The sequence below is a fragment of the Pteropus vampyrus genome, unplaced genomic scaffold, assembly GCF_000151845.1.
Source record: "Pteropus vampyrus isolate Shadow unplaced genomic scaffold, Pvam_2.0 Scaffold9, whole genome shotgun sequence".
NCBI lineage: Eukaryota > Metazoa > Chordata > Mammalia > Chiroptera > Pteropodidae > Pteropus > Pteropus vampyrus.
The window spans coordinates 10,137,687-10,160,360 of NW_011888790.1; the positions used below are offsets into that span (position 1 = coordinate 10,137,687).

Consider the following 22,674-nt stretch of genomic DNA (forward strand, 5'->3'; position numbering starts at 1 on the left):
CCACACTTCTAAAGTATAATATCTTATCACTGGAAACTGAATTAAATTCAATAATCTTAATCTCACTGCCAATTTGACCAAAAAAAAAAAAAAATCAGATTGCAAATAAGAACTATGTTAAGCTAGTCTAAACTAATCTATAGTATTTAAACTAATCTATAGTATTTAGGTCAAATCCTAAAGAAAAGCCTAATATAATGAGAAATTATTTTAGACAGTTCCCAAAAAGCAAGCTAGCACCAAAATCTTATTCATAACTAATCTGAAAGAAAAACAAACCTGAGTGATTGCTTGATAAAGCAGTCTGTTTACCCAAATAGATTTCATCAAAATTACTATAAAATAGCACTGTATATATGCTTCCTAGAGTATTATAATATTTTGAGACTTATGAATTATGTTAAGATTCCCTTCATTCTAAAAATAACAATAACGATTTGATGCTAATGGAAGACCAGGAGGCAGGTGAAAAACTGGATACTGATGGGAAAGCAGGAAGTGGGATAGGAATGTGCAGGGCAAGTTATCCCTCTGCAGCTGCACAACATGAGGAAGACAGCCAATCAGGGAGACAGAGAGAAGAAAACAGACTTAACTAATCACACCAACTCTTAGAGGATGAAAAGGCTCCACTTATGTGGATTTCTCTGGAGCATATATGGTATGCTCCAGAGCACTACCCCTGACCAAAAAAAACTCTCAAAAAAAAGCACTCTATTTCATAAACATTGAATACAAATTACTGTGCCTATGTGTATCTATTTTATAAAGTCATTCTAATCTACTTTGCATTTATTTAATAATTACCTGACAATACATTAAAACCCAATAAATTACTTAAATTCTGAACTAGAAGGGCATCCAAATACTTTTTACATCCTCAGATAAGGCAAATTCATTAAATACTAATAAAAGATGCACTGTTTCAGATACATATATATAGATATATATATATGTATAAATCATCCATTCGAGTGACAACGGTTACTAATAAAAAATGCAAAGAAAAATGTACTAAAGATTTTCTTGACCTTTTGCTTTATAAAATACACACTATTTATGTAGAGTATAGCCAAAACAATATCATCAGCACTTTGCCCAGGGGAAATACAACAGGTAACTTAGTGTTAGCCTAAATTCAATGAAAAACAAGAAATCACTTCTACCAAATTTCTGGCAAGGTACGAAACAAATTCCATTTCCTAATATCTCTGGACCAAGCACTAATATACATTATTCATAAAATTTATGTTTTATAAATCTTAATACATATTGTTGCTCCACCATCAGTTATATGTCCTTTGTAGGGCTCAAAAGACATTCATCAAATATTTATTTATATCTTGTCACATAAAAGACACTGTTCTAGATTCTAAACATAGAAAATGATAAACATCATTCCTGTCCTGGACGAGAGAGTAAAATAAACTGGTTAGTATACGACAATGTAATGAGCCTTACGACAAAGGTATGTACCCACATGATGTTACCTATAGCAGTATATATGGATATTAAACCCAGACTTCTGGAGGTGGTAGAGTGAGACTATCCCCTCTCGCCCCACCTACAAAACCTTTGCAAAGCCTCGTTTATATTAAATATAAACAAATTAACTATCAGAAGAATATATAAGTAAACCTAACTAGGATTAATTAATGCAGAAACTTTCATACATATTTAGAATTGAAGGGCTTCCTTAACCAATGCAGTCTATTTTGAACTTAGTTTTACATTTTTTTGAGATTTATCTATCTGGTTTTACATTTAGTCACAAACAAAACTTTATCTCCTAATAGACATATAATTCTACAAAAGAATAAAGAACTGACATAATCTCAAATAAATTACTATATAGTTATAATTTTTCTAAAGAAATATGTGTGGGAAAGGAATAGATAAGAAAGGTAATTTCCTAGCTTGAAATTAAACTTTGGTCACAGCAAAATTCTAACATATATAAAAAACATTGGACATTTCGCAGAGTTGGATACAGAGAAAAAGTACTTATGATAGAACATAATTCAAAGTAATATAAGTTTCCCTAAAGGTATCAAGGCAGAAAGGTACATAACACCTCTCTTACTATACATTCATATTTCCCCTTTGAAACCTTGAGGGAAAAAAAAAATCATTCCAAAGTGAAATAAATAGCTCTATCTGTTTTTAAAAAAATAGCAAAATTGCATGTAGAAATAACCAACCCAGTAGCAACCAGACCCTAGCACCGAGTCTGTGGTCTCTAAATATCACTTTTCATTAAAAGACACCAGGGCTTCTTGGAGAAATGGCATATTCCAGGTCTAAGACAATAAATATATAAGGTGAGCCTAGAGTATCTGGCATTCCAGTATCCTGCATTTCTAAGCAAAAAGGCTATCAAAGACTACTGGAGTCATATAATGAAGAGATAGGAATCAACTTGAAGGGGCTCCTAAGAGCTAAAGATGGAACAACTTTGCAGAGAAAATTTGCATCTATAAAAGGTAGTTTGAAAATCAAAGAGCTAATCAGCAATTTCAAAAAATCTGAAAGAAGCAAATTAAGCCTAAAAAGTAAAAGGAAGGAAACAACAGAAATAAATGACATAGAAAACTAAAATACAAGAGATAAAATCAACAAAGTCAAAATTAGTTCTTTGCGAACAATAAAATTGACAAATGCCAGGCAAGACTAAGCAAGGAAAAAAAGACAGCAGAAATAAACAATAGTATGATTGATAAAGGAGACATCACAACAAAGCCTCCAAACATTAAAAATATCCTAAAAGGAAATTATAGATAACTTTATACCAGTAAATTTGAAACTTACAATAAACAGACAAATTTCAAGAAAAATCCAACTTACTGAAACTTCCACAAGAAGAAACAGAAATTCAGAATAGCCCTATCAATCCATGATAAAAAAAACTTTCCAACAAAGAAAATTTCCTTTGTAAATTACCTTACTAGTGAATTTTACCCAAAACGGAGGTGAGGGACAGAAATCTAACACAAATTTTTCCAGAAAAGCAAAAAAAATGAAGAAATACTACCCAACTAGTTTTATAAGGCCAGCATTACCCTGATATAAAACTAGACAAGGACATTTGAAGACAATAAATTATGACTCAAGACATGGATCCAAAATCCTAAACAGAGTATCTGAAAGCCAAATCTAGTAATATGCAAAAAGGATCACTATCATAATTTTATCAAGTTAATTTTATCTGTTTTTAAAAAAATCAACCTATATAACCCACCACATTATTATAAAGGAGAAAAAGCACATGTTTATTGTACTAGATGCTGAAAAAAATTTTGATAAAATTTATACCTACTCATGATAAAAACTCTTACCAAAGTATAAAGAGAAAGAATCACCCTAACCAAACAAAACTTACATAAAACATCGCACTTAATGTGAAACGTTGAATGCTTTCAAAGGTAGAAAAGGGTTTCTTAAACACAAAGCACTATCCATAAACACAAAAACTGATAAACTACATTAAAAAGAACTTCAATTCATCAAAAGACATCATAAAACCAGTGAAAAGGCAAGCAGCGTGTACAAGAGTCGCCATACATATTAAAGACAAATGGCTCATATCCAGACTAGTATAAAGAACTCCTATAAATCAATAAGACATGTAATCTAATAGAAAAAATGAGAGAGAGACTTGAACAGGCGTTTCACAAAAGCAGACATGCAAATGACCAATGAGTACATGATATGGAGTTCTAAAACCACAAAGATGCTACTACAAACCCATAAGTAACAGGAATTAAGAAGATTGACAATGCCAAGTATTGGTAAGACATAGAAGAATAAAAATTCACATTGATATTTAGGAGTAGCGAATTAGTATAACCACTATGGAAAAACAGTTATTTATCTTTCCTCTAAAGTTGGAGATAAGGAGACCCAAAGATAACACAGCAATTACACTTTCAGATATATATACCAATATTTGAAAAAATGCATTCACAATTATACCAAAAAATATGTACAAAAATATTCACAGCAATATTATCTGTAATAGCCAAAATCTAGAATGGGGCATGTTCATCGACAACAGAAGATATAAACAACTGTGGTAAATTCAAACAACAGAATATGACACAGCAAAAGAAAAACTACAATTATATGACTTGCTCTCATCAACAAAATATTATCTTAAATAATAGAATATATAACATATAATCCAATTTACATTCAAAAATAATTTCAGTGGCAGAGATATTCAGATAATGGTTTATCTTTGAGGATAGATGGGGTAATGATTAGGATAGGACACACGGTTTTGGAATGCTATCAGTGTTTTATTTCCTGAACTGACTGGTGTTTACACATGGGTTAGCTTTGTAACAATATAGTGAACTCTACATTTACTGTACATATGTATAAATGTGTTGTCTTTACAATAAAAAATTAATCATTCTAAGGCAAAGTAATTTAAATAAGAGGTAGGTGGGGAATTGGGGTAAAAGCCCCTTTAGAGGTCTCGAACTCTAAATTTCTGATAAAATCAATGGCCCACTAAATCTAATATAATATGCCATAATATATTAGATAACTGTTAAGAATTTTTTTATCACAGTGAGTTGATGCCTTAATTCTATTCACTGGATACACTTTTTAAATATAGTCACCTTACATCACAGAAGCTAAATTACTTGAGTAGAAGATAATTTTGATCTTCATACTCAATTCTACTGCAGAATTGAAAGAATAAGGTAGGCACTAGAAAAACAGTTAAAGCTTAAAGTCTAATAAAATAATCATTTTCATGCTCTAGAATTTGTTTCTGGAGATAATTATAATTTTAAAATTTCAGGTGAGGTCTGGAAAATATTTTATGCTAATTACCCAATATAGATAAAATTTTAATTAAAGATAAATAGTGTTTTATAAACTATGCAAGTGTTAAATACAAATGTTATCTATTTATTAATGTATTCACTCATTTATATTCTTCTATCATCTGGTACTTAAATGAATTGTTTTAAAGCTGGTAATTAATATCTCTGCAATTGTATATATAGTACAAACAGGTTATATTTGCTGAGATAGATGACAGTGATATATTTCAAATATTTGGCTTCAAAAACCTAAAAATTAAAATGACATACAAAGTGCTTATTAGTTTCATAAAAACTAACAGAAACAAGAATCACAGTTTTCCCTTTCACTTGCCACCCACACACCATCCTATAAAACATCTCAGAGGAAACAACTTTAAACAAAACGCTACAAGACACAAAACATGGGTAATTTAATTATTTTGGAAAGTTTTGTTATGAACTCCTTGCCGTAAACACATATTCCAAATTTTTTCAATGAATGAACTTGAAATATATAGACTAATATCACATTAGTTCTAAAAAGGAACAGACAAGAGCAAATGGATTCCATTTCTCCTTTGGTGCAGTGCTGTTTCCTCTTCTGTGCACTCAAAGTGCTTCTATACAGAACTAATCACACTGTATTTCTAAATATTTGTTTGTCCATCCGCTTCCCCCATTTAGATCCAAAGCTCCATGATGACAGTTTATACAAATTAACGAGTGCCTGATATATGCCAAGTATTATGCTATTCTTTGGAGAACCGAAGTGCAGAAAATATATATGACCCATGACCTCATGGACTTTGAGGTTATGAGAAGCTTCTCATAGCAAGTGATGTTTCAAGTTGAGACCTAAAAGATAAGAAGTGGCACTTAGCTAAACAAAGAAAGGGCAAGAAACACTTTCCAAGCAGAGAATAGACATAAGTCCAAGGTGAGAAAGCCACTCCTATATTCTTCTATACGCTGCATAGCTGATATATTACATTAGTAGTAACGAGATGATGTTGGAGAGGAGGTGTGAGTGGGTGGAAGAAAGGAAGATTGAAAAATTTAAGTCAATCTAAGATCAGCCCAATTTTACGCAACTCTGTGTATTGTGAATTTGATAATTCACATTTAAATACGATATTTAATTAGACTTTGTAAGAAATTAAAACGAGGATTTCATTAACCAATGTCACCATAAAAAATTATTTAAAAATAATTTTTTAAAAATAAGCAATGAAAATGACTGGCGAGGGTCTACTCAGTAAATGCTTCTTAGTCACAATAAAGTCATGTAGAAAAGAAGCAATTAGAGCATGTAAAATTTTGATGCTCCTCTACTCTAGAACAAGAAAGTTCTCAAAAGAATAATATGTTTCAGAGAAAGAGCAAATTATTTTTTTTCCATCACTTTACTTGTCTACTATTTTCTTCCTAAAAGCATTTCTTCTACTTTAAGAATCCAGCAACAGGGTCCAAATCTGTCTTACACCAACTAAATCAGCACTTAACATAGTGTGAATGATAATATCCTTAACTGTTCATAACACACACCTTGGGTTTTCACAGTAGTCAAAACTGAATTCCTAATTATGCAAACGTGTTGTAAAGGAGTGTAAATAATAAGACTAATGTCTCTGCCTTCCAAAACAAGTGTATTAAAAAGTGGTGTATGGCAAATGTGGAGAAATGGGAACCACCGCACATTGCTGCTGTGAATGTAAAATGGTATGAACACTGTGGAAAACAATATAATGGTTCCTCAAGAAATTAAAAATAGAATGACCATATGTTACAGCAATTCCACTTCTAGATATATATCTAAAAAAACAGAAAGCAGAGACTTGAACAGATATTTGTACACCCACATTCATAGCAGCATTATTCACAATAGCTAAAATGTAGAAGTGCCTGCTGATAGATGAATGAATAAGCAAAATGTGGTATACAAATACAATGGAATATTATTCACCTTTTAGAAATAAGGAAATTCTGACACATGCTACAGCATGGATGACATCGAGAACATTATACTAAGTAAAATAAGCAAGTCACAAAAACACAAATACTGTACGATTTCATATACATAAGGTACCTAGAGTAGTCAAAAATCAAAGAGACAGAGGAGAATAGTAGTTGCCAGGAGCTGAAAGAAGGAGAAATAGGGAGTTATTGTTTAATGGTACAGAGTTTCAGTTTTACAAGATAAAAAGAGTTCAGGGAATGAATGGTGGTGATGATTACACAACAATATATATATACTTAACTGCATTAAATTGTACACTTAAAAATGGTTAAGATAGTAAATTTTATGTAATGTGTATCTTAGAATTTTTTTTTAATTTCGAAGGGAAGAAATGGTGTGAATTTTTCCTATTTAGAAATACTATAATTAGAGATCAGATTCAAGACATACTGACTTTCTTCAACGATTACAAATCTGTCTGGTCTGTTTAGAAATAAATTGATTACAATGGCACTGTAATCTCTTTCCATGATGTAGTAGTTATTCACACTGAATCATTTAAACCTGATGATTTGTTTCATTTGTGACCAAAGACCCTGCCTTTCCTACAATAGGTTAACTCTTAAATTTTTCAAGTAAGCTGGACTATAACTTAGCTGCTTCTTAAGGGATGCTCATAAATTAAGTAGTTCTAAAACTTAAAATTTTTAAAGAGTAAAAAGTACCTACATGAAATCCAATTATAACACCTGAAAAAAAAGTGATGTGTTTAAGATACAGGGACATGATCCTATGTTAATATTTGATTTAGTTGAACTTTAAAATGTCTACTTTCAAACTGGAAAACAAACAAAAACATTTTTAAAAAGTATAAAAGAAAAAAAGAAAAATTACAAAAGGAAAACTACAAAGTGAATAATCATAACGTACAAAGAATCCCTTAAAGTATGTTAGCTCTTAAGACCTCATTCATTTACTGAACTAGTATTCTGCAGCACATACTATGTGCCAACCACTATTCTAGAAGCTTAATAAGAATCAGTCAGAATAAGTGATTATCCTTATTATTGTAACGCTATATGAGGAGGAGTTACTGACCAGAAGGGGGCATGAGAGAGCTGGAAATGTAATATATCTTGACTTGGGAGCGACCTGGGTGTATACATATGTAAACGCTGAGCTACACACTTGTGATTTGTGCATTTCGGTGTAATTTATACATCAGTTTTCTGTGAAAGCTCATTCATGTTGCCTACCATTGTTGCTAACATACATACTACTTCAATTTTATTTCAAAGACCCTTAAAACAAATTTCTGGCATAGCCAAAGGGTACTACACGTCTCACTGTTTTAAATAACCCAAAAGGAGAGAAGAGATGCATATATTTAAAAATATTACCATTAATAAAAAATACTAAATGAAATCATTTGATTCTATTCATCAATATATAGCTCAAAAGTACTGACTTAATGTTTTTCAAATACTTATTTCTCTGAAAGCCACATAAGTATGCTGCCAGATATTAACTTGACCATTTTTTCTCTATATCAGTTTCTCAATAAATCATTGGTGTCCCAATTTCATAATTTTTGTCATGTACTACCAGCATAGTTATTTACTTAACTTTTTTTACTTGCCTTTGTTTCATCTTTAATTAGCTTTATCTAATAAACTCCATAAATTACTGGTTTGAGTCACAGGTTCCATTTTTTCTAATACACATATAACTCTCGAAATTAAATGCTCATCATATACCAGTTAAAGTCATCTCACACCACCATATCAAATCTGGGGAGACTTAGCCACATATTGTTTCATTCATTTGTCCATTCTCAAGGCTCTCACTTTCTATGTCCTGATATAAAGAATATTAGTAAACCTCATTTCAAGTCAATGCCTCTATTGAGAACTAGCAGTGGACCTTTAGAGAAATTATTTTATATCTCTGGACCTCAGTTGCCTCATAATTAAGATTATGAAACTAAAAAGGCTATTATTGAGATTCCTTACAATTCCAATATTCTACAATATAACAGCCAGCAGGTTTACCACTTGTCAATATTGCTGACATAATCACTGCAATGCAAAAGAATATAAGTTGTATAAGGTACCATCTCAACTTTAGGTTCATACTAGGACGTGCCTTCAGAATAATACATTAAGGAGAAAAAAACAATGTGAGTTAACTTAGAATAACCTCAACAAATCAATAAAACACATTATAGTTTTCTAAGTTTATTCAAATTCAGTTAAAAGCTTTTTTTTAAGTAGTCAGCTCCTTAAAAAAAAAAAGTCAGCTCCTTAAAAAAAAAAAAACAGTTCAAGTAGGTGATCAAAGCAATATTTACATATTTTAGATATTTTATTACAATTGAAATACAAATACATGCACACTCCCCTCCAATCTTCTCAGGGGAAAGGCAGTTTCATTGAGTATAGATATGCAAATGAAAGTTGAGCATCATCTTTCTTGCCTAAACCACAGATATAATAGATTGTCTGGAGTCTCTAGTGTTCTTTAAAATGAAGCAAAATTTAAAAACACTTGCAAAGTTGTCAATTTAGAAAATCCTCCTAAATGTTTATAGTTTTCTTATCCTTTCTAGTTATCTAGTTATCTTAGCCATAACAGTCCCAAAAGAGACATTTGTATAGGCCCAGAAAGATGCCCACAGAAGCATGGGTTGCAATGCAGAAGTACTCTGAACTTAGAAATCCCATTATTTTTTATAATGGGCGGTAAACAAACCTTCTCTTTCTTTGAGAGGAAGACACTGTCTCTGTCATTCAAGGCTATTCTCTATACAAATATCCTTGAAAACACAGTCCAGAAAAAAGGGCAGTTAGTGCTATATTTGAAAGATATGCAGAAACTCAAGACGCCAACAAAGAATTGCCTTTACAACAGCCTGCTCACCCTTGTCTACTTCCCTATGATCCAACACAATACTTTGTAACATTTTACCTTGTACTATACACGTGTTATTGTTAATAATGGATCAAATCATCAATGATTCACAAGCCAATCCTAAAAGCACTTTTGCAAATGTCTAGTGAGTTGCATGATTAGCAAAATTTTTACTATCTGCTTTTAAACAATTTGAAGAATCTTTTTATACATATATCACACTGTGTCAAGTCCATTGGTAGTTACTGAATGCTTTCTGTATTGAAGTTAACCATCACCCAAAAAGATTCAGGGACCAAAACAGTGGCATAGGAGCCTCCAGACCTCATCCTCTACAAAAATAACAATTAGATAGCTATCTGTGAACAAAATCAGTTTGGGGAGAGATCTGGAGTCCACTTAAGAAACTTCAGCAACGCAATGGAACTAAAATAAGAACTGCCACATAAAAAGAGAAGGAAAAGAGCTTCATTTTGCCTGTATCTCTCCTCTCTCTCTCCCTCTCTCCCTCCCCCTCCCTCCCTTCCCCCCCTCTCACACACACACACACACACACACACACACACACACACACACACACACACACAAAGAGCATTGCTTAGCACCAAGAGGGAACTCCCCAGCAAAGTTCTCCATACCAGGAAAAGAGAGAGCAAAGTGAGCAATCAGCTTCGCCAGCACTGACGTACCTCATCAAGGACGTACTTCTATTAGAATGGCAAAGCTGAGACATACACACACGGCTAGGAAGCAAGGGATACTGAGAGCAACCACGCAATGGAGGCAACCACAGTTCCCAGTGACCTGCTCTGCAGAGGTCCCCAGCAACTCTCTATACTGGAAAAACCAGCAGCCAATGACTTACTAGATTTCATCAGCTTTTGCCCTAGCGGTATTTGCATTCAATTACACCAGCTGCCTGAGCCCCTCCCTACTCCTTCCCTTCATCTGCCCCTACTGGAGTCTAGGGATCCACACCAGGAGCCAGCCCAGGCCTCTGCAGCTGCATAAGTACCAGTCTAGATCTCCAATGCTGTGTTCACTCAGGACTAGCCTCTCCAGCTGTGTACTTGCATGCCACTGGCCTGATATCTGGTATGATCCTCCATGTTGTATGCATGTTCAAGGGCAGACTGTGCAGCCATGGAAGAGCACACCAACAGCCAAGGCCACCATAGCTGCTTGCAGGCCCTATCTTCTGTCACTGACCTGTACCACTGCGTTCACCTGCAGCTAGCCCCTCCAGCTATGCACCCCCTCCAGCTATCCACCACTAGCCTCCACTGCCATGAACACATAGTGAGATGCAGCAGCCATAGTAGGACACATCTACAGCCAAGGCCCCCATAGCTGTCTGCCTATCCTGATCCCCACCACTACATGTGTGTTGGCAACCACATCTGCCACTACACAGGCACTTGCAGCTGGCTCCTGCAGCTGTGTGCACACCATCAGTTTCAGCCACTATCACTACTTGATTGAACCCTAGCTGCTGGACCTGGAGGTGCTACTGAGGACCCCAAAAGCCCTGGAAGGCTCTGTGGATACCCTACAGTAGTAGCCAAACACAACATAGGTCTGGATGCTGTGTACCCCAACAGCCTAAGCTAGTGAGCCACGCTGTCCCCTGAAAACCCAGTGCTGTCACACCCTCCACACTTGGCACCCTATACCAGTAGACTCAGGGTCACAGCTTGCTCCAACCCTCCCCTACCTGCAGGTAAAAGTCTTGCCCTATCCAAGTCGGTCCATAAAGCCAAGAAGAAGTTGACTGCTTCTTCAACTGCACAGACCCCTACACAGGGTTATAAGGATTACAAAAAATTAGAATACAGATAGAATACAGTATACCTCCAGTAACTGGCCCCAAAGAAATGAAGATCCCAGAATTAGCTGACAAAAAATTCAAAATAATAATTTTAAAGATGCTCAGAGAGCTACAAGAAAACATGGACAAACAATTTAACAATATTAGGAACACAATACAGGAAGATGAGTTCACCAAAGAGACAGAAAACATAAAAAGAACCAAACAATTTTTGTAGCTGAAGAATACAGTAACTAAACCAAAAAATGCAATCAAGAATTTCAACAGCAGACTAGACCAAGTAGATGAAATAATTAGAGAGCTCAAATAAAGATCTTTTGAAATTATCTAGTTAGAGAAGCAAAAAGAAAAAAGAAGTCCGTGAGTCTATGACATACCAATAAAATAAGGTATGCATCACTGGAGTCACAGAAGTCAAGAAAAAAAAGATAGAAAACTTATTTAAAGAAATAATGGCTGAGAATTTCTCAAACCTGAGGAGAAGTATGGGCATCCAAGTTCATTAAGCTAATAGGTCACCCTCATATTTCAATCCAAAACAATCTTCTCAAAGACGCATTATAATAAAATGGCCTAAAATCAAAGACAAAGAGAGAATTTTAAAAGTAGCAACAGCAAAAAAAAAATTCTTGCATACAAGGGAACCTCCATAAGCCTGTAGATTTCTCAGCAGAGACCTTGCAGATCAGGAGAGAAGAGAATGATGATATATACAAAGTGCTGAAAGAAACTGCTAACCAAAACTACTTTATCCAACAAAGCTGTCTATAAATGAAAGCAAAATAAAGAATTTTCAAAACAAACAAAAGTTGAGGGAGTTCTTCACCACTAGACCTTCCTTATAAAAAATGCTGCAGGGAGTTCTTAAAGCTGAAACTAAAGGACACTAACTAGTAACATAAAAACTTATGAAAATAAACACACTGGTAAAGGAAAGTATATAGTCAGATTCAGAATACTCTCATACTGTGATATGGAGGTGTATTAACCACTTTACCATAAAGATCGAAGGACAAATATTAAAAATAGCTATAACTACAATAATTTGTAAATGGATAAACAATATAAAAAGATATAAAGTGTGATATCAAAAACAAAATGTGAGGAACAGTAATAAATAAGCAGTGTCTTTTATAAGACCAAAGTTAAGTTGCTATCAGCTTAAAATGGACTGTCACATCTATAAAATATCTCAAGTAAGCCTCAGGCTAACCACAAAACAAAAACCAACAGAAGGTACACATAAAATAAAGAGAAGGGAATCGAAATATACCACTATAGAATATCATCAATTCACAAAGAATAAGAGCAAGACAGGAAGAAGGGAACAAAGGAACTACAAAACAGCCAGAAAATTAATGAGATGGCAATAGTAAGTCCTTACCTATCAATAATTACTTTAAATGTAAATGTACTAAATGCTCAAATCAAAAGGCATAGAGTGGATGAATGGATAAAAAAACAAGACCCAACTATATGTTACCTACAAGAGACTCATTTCAGCTTCAAGAACACACATAGGCTCAAAGTGAAGGGATGGAAAAAGATACTTCATCCAAATGTAAACCAAAAGAGAGGGACGGGTGGCTATATCAGACAAGACAGACTGGAAGTCAAAAGCTGAAACAACAGACAAAGAAGATCATTATATAATGATAAAGGGATCAATTCATCAAGAGGATATAATAACTGTAAATATATATGCACCCAACATTGGAGCAACTAAATATACTAAGCAACTACTAATAGATCTGAAAAGAGTAATAAACAGCAATATAAAATACTAGGGGACTTCAACACACCACTTACAACCATGGATAGATCATTCAGACAGAAAATCAGTTAGGAAGGATTGGATTGAACTATATTTTAAAGTAAGTGAACCTAACAGATATGTACAGAACATTCCATCCAACAGCAGCAGCAGAATATGCATTCTTTACAAGTGCACATGGAACATTCTCCATGATAAACCAATCATATGTTAGGTTACAAAACAAGACTTAGCCAATTTTAAAAGACTGAAATCACACCTAATATCTCTTCTGACCATAATGGTATGAAACTAGGAAGTTAATAACAGGAAGAAAGCTGGAAAATTTACAAATATGTGGAAATTAAACAACACAATCCTCAACAACCAATGAGTCAAAGAAGAAATCAAAAGGAAAATCAAAAAAAAATCTTGAAATAAATGAAAATGGAAATACAGCATACCAAAACTTATGGGATGCAGCAAAAACAGTACTAAGAGGAAAGTTTATAGTGATAAATGCCTAGATTAAGAATAAGGAAAGATCTGAAATAAACAATCTAACTTTGAACCTCAAGGAACTAGAAAAACTAGAACAAACTGAGCCAAAAGTTAGCAAAAGGAAGAAGCTAAAGGTCAGAACAGAAATACATGAAATAGAGAACAGAAAAACGATAAAAAAGAACAACACAACTAAGAACTGGTTTTCTGAAAAGACAAACAAAATTTACAAACTTTTAGCTAGGTTTACCAAGTAAAAGAGAAGACTCAAATAAAATGAAGAATGAAGAAAGAGACATTACAACTGATACCACAGAAACACAAAGGATCATAAGAGACTATAATGAAAAATTATACATAAATTGGACAACTCATAAGGAATAGATAAATTCCTGGAAACATACAACCTACCAAGTCTGAATCTTGAAAAAACACATAATCTGGACAAATAAGTATGAAGATTGAATCGAATATCAAAAATATCCAGAAAAGCCAGACGCCTTCATGGATGAATTCTATCAAATATTTAAAGAATATCAACTCTTCTCAAACTTTTCTAATAACTGAAGAGACGGGAATACTCCCAAACTCATTTCCTGTCAAGCTGCAGACTTGGTATTTAGACACTTAGCTTCTGGTACACTTTTGCTACTGCAGCCCAATTTACCAACCTTCTCAACAATCATATAAATGTACCTCTGGGACCTAGAGTTGCTTACTACCAATGATAGTGAGGCAAAGGAAGAACACCAATTGCTAAGTCCTTCTAGCCAGCTGAAAGTACTTAGCATATTCCTTAATACAAACAATATCTGCTCTGGAAAATACAAAGCCCCTGTTGGTGATGACATCTTTGAAAGCCAAAACAAAAACAAATGAAAATCAAAAATCAATAACACATACATAAACAAACAACGAAGGCAAAGAGTAAATTATGCAGAGATTTATTTTTCTATTTTCAAAATGATGTTGAGTTGAGGGATTTACGCTACTTCCAAAAATTATTATAAAAATCAAGTAAATATGTGATATTGGCATGATATGTGTGTGTATGTATGGATGTATGTATGTGTACATGTATGTGTGTATGTATGTATGTCAATAAAACAGAATAGAGAGTACAGAAACAGACCATACATATATGGTCAATTAATTTGCAACAAAAATGCCAAGGAAACCCAATGGGAAAGAAAAATATTTTCAATAAAAACTGGATAGTCATTAAAAGAAAAATTCAAAAACCCTTGACTCTTACAATAAATACAAAAATTAAGTTGAATCATAGACCAAATAAAAAAGCCAACACTTATAAAACTTCTAAAATATGAAAGAAAATCTTCACGAACTTGGACTGGGCAAAAATTTCTTAGGGGACTAAAAACAACAAACCATGAAAGAAAAAACTGGTATGCTGGACTTCGTAAAAATGAAAAGCTTCTCCTCTTCAAAAACAGAGTTAAGAAAATAAACCGAAGTAAAGTAGGCAGAACACATACATCTGACAAAGAACTAGGATCCAAACTATATAAAGAACTCTTAAAAGTCAATAATAAGAAAACAAATTTTTTAAAAAGGCAAAAGATTTAAACAATTAACCAAAAAACTGATACTAATGACCAATAAATCCATGAAAAGATGTTCAATACCACCTGTCATCAGTGTAATGCAAATGAAAAACCACAATGAGATACCACTATACAACCACTAAAATGGCTAAAACTATTTAAACTGACATAAGTGTTGATGAGAACCAGGAGCAACTGAAATTCTCATATATTGTTGGTGGGAATGCAAAATAGTACAGCCACTTCCAGAGATTTGCCCAAGAAAAATGGAAAATGTCCACTCAAAGATTTGTGTGTGGAATTTTCACAACAGCTTTATTTGTAATAGCCAAAAACTAAAAACAAGTCAAATTATCAACTGGTGAGTGGATAAACAAATTGTAGTATATTATTAATACAAAGGAACAATCTTTCCTTTTAATTGCCAGACAAAAGTACATAATCTACGATTCTGTTTACATGAAATTCGAGATGAGACAAAAGCAATCTATAGTGGACAGAACCCAGATCAGTTGCTGCCTGGGGAAGAGCTGGAAGAGTGGAAAAGGAGAAACATTAAGTGGAAAAAGGCACAAGGGATTTGGGAAGAAACTGATGGAAATGTTCTCTATCTTCATTGTGGTGTTAGTTACATGGGTGTATACATTTGTCAAAATGCATCAAGTTATATATTTTAAATGGGTATACTCTATGTAAATTACATCTGAATAAAGTAGTCTGTTTTGTTTGTTTGTTTTTTTTTAAGTGACATTGGTAGGTTAAGTGGTAGAGAGCAAGAAAGACTACAGAGATAGGGAAACGCAGAATGACACTATACAGGCAAGTTTTTTTTAATTCATGAAAAAAGTCCAAAATCTAGCACAACTAAAACTCAGAATGTAACAGGGAATCTATTTAATTCCATCTGTAAAATGGGAATAACTCACAGGATAGCTGTGAAAATTAAATGAGAAGTTAACTATACTTGGTACATCACAGAAACACAATTTGGATTAGTTGAATCTGCATCTATCCATGTTATGTTAAGGTAAAACCAAGAAAATAAGTAAGTTATACAAAGTAAATCATGAACGAATTTCTAGAGAAAATAACTTCAGATGTCAGTTTTAAAAAGAGAAAAGGAAAGGCAGGAGGGTTTTGCAGGTGGAGGGAATGGTAATGTGCAGAAGAATGGAGGCGGAAAGGAGCAAGTTGTGTGTAGGAGATGACAAAATTAGCATGCCTGTGCCAGCAAGTCTATATATGGGAGCAACAAAAGAATCGGAGTAATCTTCCCATGTGATGCAAATACTCATTTAAATTTTACAGTAGGATCCAGAATAGTAACTTCATCCAGTTGATGCTATAACATAAGCTAAACACATTCAACTATTTAAAATAGGGGAAAAAAAGTCCTGCTGAAAAAATATGAATGCTTATAAACATCAGCTTCAGTCTCTTGGAGGTTAGCCATAGTTCTTTCCTCAAAAGAAAAAGTAATTATTAAAATATAATTATAGCTAAGCCACATATGGACTTGCTGTTTAGCTGTCATTGCACTCCTGAAATTATGAAAGCCTTTACATTTTCCTGAATCTGAATTCTATAAGTGACTGCTATTTTGGAAAACAAGATATAAAAAATCTCCTCGGAGAACTATTCAGCTACAAGAATTATATCATGGCATATTACTTAAAATGCTAGAATGCTAAAACTGTGTTTCAGGAGACCTAATGTGACCGAGATCAGGATACTTGAACATTTATAATTTTAAAGTATATTTACATGTATGCATTTAAATGTGTTTAATAAAAGAATGCAGGGTTAGCATTCTTATGGCATTCAAATTAACTTAATTCTTTATTAAGATGTTACATATTTAGCAAAGTAGTTCCTTTCTATATTTTATATATAGAACAGAAAAATGTCATTTCAACATTTCATCTCTGGGAAGAGATAACCGAAGTAGCTAGTAATAACTTAAGCTAATTTAGTTCCCAGAATGAGAGAAACGTAGAGAAATATAGAATTAGATACACAACGAGAGATGAAATATTAAAAGATAATAATACTGACCTTTAAACGGAGTAGCAGCAATGTAGCTACGGTTAGGACAACAAAGCTACAGGATTAAATTAACTCAAGTTTCTTATTAAGAAAGAATGTTATGTAGTGACAGCTAACAAAGTTCTATCTGCTCCATCTAACATCAGAGCAATATCCAGTTAGAGGCCTTGGCTCAGAGTAGAACATATAAAGACCAAAGAATGACCTTATGTACTTTTGCTTTCTTGGGCCCATATGCTACAATCAATGTAATAGCCAAAATATTTATGAACATATTAAAAAAATTAATGATGTTATAGCATTTAGAATCATAAATGATTTTCCATTTAAAATTTTCTCATGATAGCATTCTTGTACTATAAAATACTTTTCAAAGCCTTTTCTACATACATACACTAAAAAGAAGTGTCTATTTTAAGAAATATAAATTAGAAAAAAGATTTAATGATAAGATTAACAATAAAATTGTTAAGACCCACCACTGCTTTTCGTTTTTGTTGAAAGATTTTAGGAGGCTGATACTGCTAAAGATTATTTAAAATACATAAAGGTGGCAAGAAAATATTAGAAAAATAAAAGCTAAAGATTTGAAATAATCTTTAGGAAAGAGTGTATGAAATATTAGTTGACAAAGAACATTACAGAAAAAGATAAAAAACAACTAAAAATTAATAAAAATTAAAAGGAAAGAAGCAACTTAAGACAATGAAAGCAGGGAAACAAAAACCACCTTTTAATCAGTGTAACAATAGTAACGGTAGCAATGTTAATTAAAAAGCTAAATACCTTCACTCAAAGGTTCTTCAAACTAAGACTGCTTTGCCTTGTAAAGTTTACCATGAAAACTTTACTTAGTAAATAATCTCAGGGTGGAAAGCCAAAGAACAGGAGAGCACAGCTCCTGGCCTCATTCCAACGGTTCCTATCCCTAATGCCCTTGGCTTTTCTAAGACACTTATGTGAGAAGATGACACATTCCTTAAAGAATGTTAGCAAGCTATATAAATCTCATTTGTCTTACCTCCCATTAGCAGTCAATGAGTACAACCAAACATAGACCCACTCATATCCCATATCCCTCAAAAAGTGTGAATTTTCAGTCAAAAAATTTAATCAACGCTAAAAAAAGCTTTTTTTTTCTTTTTTTTCGGTCAGTGCTATCCTAAAAGCAGCAGGTAGGTCTAAAATGATGAGAAATAATTTGAACCTTGTTTCTAACATGCTTTCTCCCCCCCACTACTTTGTTTTTAACTTGGCAAGAACTTATCCGTTAAGTATTCACAGGTGGGTTAAGATAATCACTTTCCAAATAAAATTCAAGGAAATGCATGCCCTAAATAAACTTTAGAGCTATCAGAAATCTTCAAATGAACCACTATCTCTAAATTTTATAGATGAAGAAACTAAACATGGATAGATTAAATAACTTGCCCAATATCATAAAGCAAAAAGAGACCAGAATCCAAGTCTCTTAAGCCCCAGCTTAATGTTCTAAGAACAAAGTATTAAGTCATTAAGTGAAATTATTAGGATTCAGCCTCTTAGATTTAAGATGAGTTGACTGGTGAAAAAACCGCAAAATAGCATTACACTATGATCCAGGTCCCGCTTTTTAAAAAAGTATACAGACAAGTATCCTCCTATCTATCTAGACATAGAAATATCTAAAATACCAAACTGCTAATAAGTGGGCTACTTTGGACATAAAGTGGGGTCTAGCAGCAATAGAAACTAACTTTATGAGATTCTACAGTTGTTGAATTTCACAGTGAACAATTATGACATAAAAATCACATTTTTTTTCTGATGAAATATTGCCATTTGCAACAACATGGATGGATCCTGAGAGTATCATGCTAAATTAAATAAAGCAGAAGGAAAAGGACAAGAACCATATGATTTCACTTGTACATGGGGCATAAAACAAAGTAACAAACGAACAAATAAAACAAATAGACACACAACGGTATGGTGGTTACCAGAGAGAAAGGGATGTGGGAGGTGGAGGAAGAGGGTAAAGGGGGTCAAATATATGATGACAGGAGATCAGACTTTGGATGGTGAGCCCATAATACAATATACAGATGTTATGTTATAGAATTGTACACCTGAAACTTAATTAATGTTATTAACCAATGTTACCCCAATAGATTTAAATAAATAAGAAAAATCATTTTCTTTAAAAAAAATTGTAGACAAGCAAATATATATTTCACCTAGAAAAGAAAATGCATCTCAGAATGGCTTAAGTCTCAGTCTCCCTCCCTCCCAATTTCCTCCCCTCCCTACTTGTGTGCATGCTTGTCCATGCGCATGCACACACACACTATTCCAAAAATAGTACTATGTAATCAGGGCTGACCTTGAAATTATCTTAATTTGTTTTCACATTAATGTGGTCTTTACTTATGAATAACATAACATTAACGTATTAAGTATAACTCGGGTAATTTTAAAAAGTAAAAATCTTAATCATAAAATGAATTTAAACGCATTTTCCTTTGGATACATAATAATAATAGAAAGTGAATTAAAGTATTTGTAATGAATATTTGTAATTTAAAAATTATTTTTATATAAACGCATACTGCTAAAGTGGTTTTAAGCATGTTAAAAAAGGCATTCTTGGTACGTTAAACATCCCCCACCCACCTCCCGTAAGTCTATCAGTATACTAATGGCATTCCTTGCAAGACGGTAAAGACAATGCTAAACTTAAGCTCGGTCCTCTATGTAAATTATGAATTTCAGAATCAACAGATCCAAACAATGAGATTTTTATTATATAGTTCTCAACAGACTCTTATGCTCGTTAGCTGCCCCTCAGGTTATTTTGATTCCTCATAATTTTGGAATGTTAAATATCTGTCCAAAGAGTAAGGGATGTCTTCAGTAAATTATACTTCATTCACTCATTCTCTCCCCATTTCCCCCTCAACCTGCTCAAAGAGGATGCCCACCTCTGTAATTGCACTAAAAATACTCACAGGACAATCATTCATAGCCAAATTTAACGCTTACTTTGCCATGCCCTTATTCAAAGACTCTCTTGACCTGGTCCCTCTAGCCAATCCTTTGATTCTTTCACTAGCTCCTTTCACTCTGGCCAGGACTTTGACACTGACATGTATCAGAGTTCACTCTTTTAGAGCCTCTTTTCTTCTTCTCACTTTCAACTATCACCTTCATGCAGTTACTCCCTATAACCAGCCTAGAACTTTCTCCTACATTCAAAACACATATCTAATAACCTGCAGCAGAGGCTCAAAAACTTTAGGATCTATAAGAATCATCTGGAAGGCTTGTTCGAAATCAAATTTCTGAGCCCCATCCCCAAAGTTTCTGATTCAGTAGGTCTGGGTAGAACCCAAGAATCTGCATTTTTATTTCATTTAGAGATCTTGCCAAACTTCCATCTATAATGTTTATACCAATTTCCATGAACAGATATCAGCGAAGTTAAGACAAGTGACAGTATGAAAGGAAAATTATATACTTACTTCATCCCATGCACCAAATTAAATTTTAAGTAGATTAAAGACCTAAATTACACTTGATCTTAGCCAAAAGGCCAAGAAGTGATAAAGACCTAATTTTTTTTTAAAAAAAACATAAAACTATGTAAGTATTAGAAACAGCTATGGAATATATGACAAATTAAAAGCTGCTATATATACATACATAATTATGTATATAGAATCAATATGCAGAATAAGCAACTCCAATGAATCAATAAAAAGGAAAATTTACATGGAAATTGGTATGGTCAGGAAGTTCACAGAAGACAGGTAGGTATTCAACCTCACTAACAATCAGCAATGCAAAATACAACAAAGCAATAGCACTTTTAAATCTATCAGACTGTTAAAAGTAACGAAATTATGGTATAAAAACAAGTGTTGGTTAGGTTTTGAGGAAGTGGGTGCTTGCAATGTGCCAGGCTCTTTTGCTATACATTGCTTGCAATGTGCCAGGCTCTTTTGCTATACATTCACTCATTTAACCCCCACAATGACTTTGAGGTGGGCCCAATTACAATCATTCTCATCTTACAGATGAGGAAACAGGGATAGATGGGTAAAGTGGCTTTTACCAAGGTCACTCAGCTAGAAAGCAGATTTTAATTTGTCATATATTCTATAGCTTCTAATACTTAACATAGTTTTGTGTTTTTTAATTTAGGTCTTTAATCTACTCAAACTTTATTTGTGCATGGGATGAGGTAAGGATATAACTTTATTTTTTCCAAACAAATAAATGTTCCCACACAAACTCATTTAGAACAGAATAATCTACCCAGGCTTCAGTACTTGCATTCCCACTAAATCTACTCCCATCCCTCCAGTGGTCAAAATGGGCCTCTTCCTGGGTCTTCAGGCCTTACCACCCTGCGGCATAGATGCTGACCAAGGCAGGGGCTTGAAGACTTAGTCTCTATACCCTTGCATACAAACAGAAGCCTGAAATAGAAGGGTGGCAATTTAACTGGCCAACAGGTCTTTCAGGTCATAGCTTCAAGGTAGCAGGTCATATGCTAGTCGTGCCTTCCAATCCCAGAAGGCCTTCAGAGCTGGGCAGTGTTGCAACAGGAAGGAGCAGACGCTCACATGACCTTTCTCAGCAGTGTAGACTGGTTGTGCCTTGTTATCTACCAGCTTGGGGTTAAACTCAAGTGACAGCAGAAGCCATGTGATCTCAGTGTGCCCACAGTAGCTGGCCCGGGGCAGAGCACTGGCACCCCCATGTGTCTGGGCGTCACACTTGCTCCCTCTTTCCAGCAGGAACTGTCATACAGCATAACGCACACTGGCATAGTGCAGAGTGGTGCAACTGGCCAAGTCCAGGTTGACTAGGGTCCGTCGCCTTCCGAATTAAATATTTCACTCGACCCATGTCTCCATTCAGGGCTGCCGACCAGATCCCCCTTTCAAAGTCCATCTCATCCAGCGTCTGCCACACGCTGGATGCCACACGGGATTGGGCACAGTAGGGGCCATCAAGAGCCGCCATGCTGGGCTCAGCACCCAAGAATCTTCATTTCTAATAAGTTCCCAGGTGATACACACTTTGAGAACCACTGGCCTCTCTTGGAAAAGCCACAGGTACCTTGATTTCAACACAACCTAATGGATCTTCCAGCATCTACCCTGATCACCTCCAAAACATTGTTTACACAGCATCCAGAGTGATCATTCTAAAACTGATCATTTCATGATCCTTTATTTAAAATATTCTAATGGTTCCCAAGGAATCTTAAAACAAAAATCAAAACGGTTTATCGAATCTTGCATGAC

The 22,674-nt window shown here is 34.1% G+C and overlaps 1 protein-coding gene and 1 pseudogene across 6 annotated transcripts in view; both read right to left on the reverse strand.

Annotated features, from left to right (window-relative positions):
• The window catches only part of OSBPL8 (oxysterol binding protein like 8), a 145,197-nt gene that overhangs the window by 108,438 nt on the left and 14,085 nt on the right, over positions 1-22,674 (reverse strand). The window contains exon 1 of one of the 6 annotated variants that reach the window (XM_023521036.1): positions 11,989-12,067. The exons of the other annotated variants lie outside the window; for them this stretch is intronic. The gene's annotated coding sequence lies outside the window, so the exon portion shown is untranslated. Of the gene's footprint in view, positions 1-11,988; positions 12,068-22,674 lie in introns of those variants that run through there. 6 annotated transcript variants of the gene reach the window in all.
• Positions 21,862-22,390, reverse strand: LOC105302292 (annotated as a pseudogene).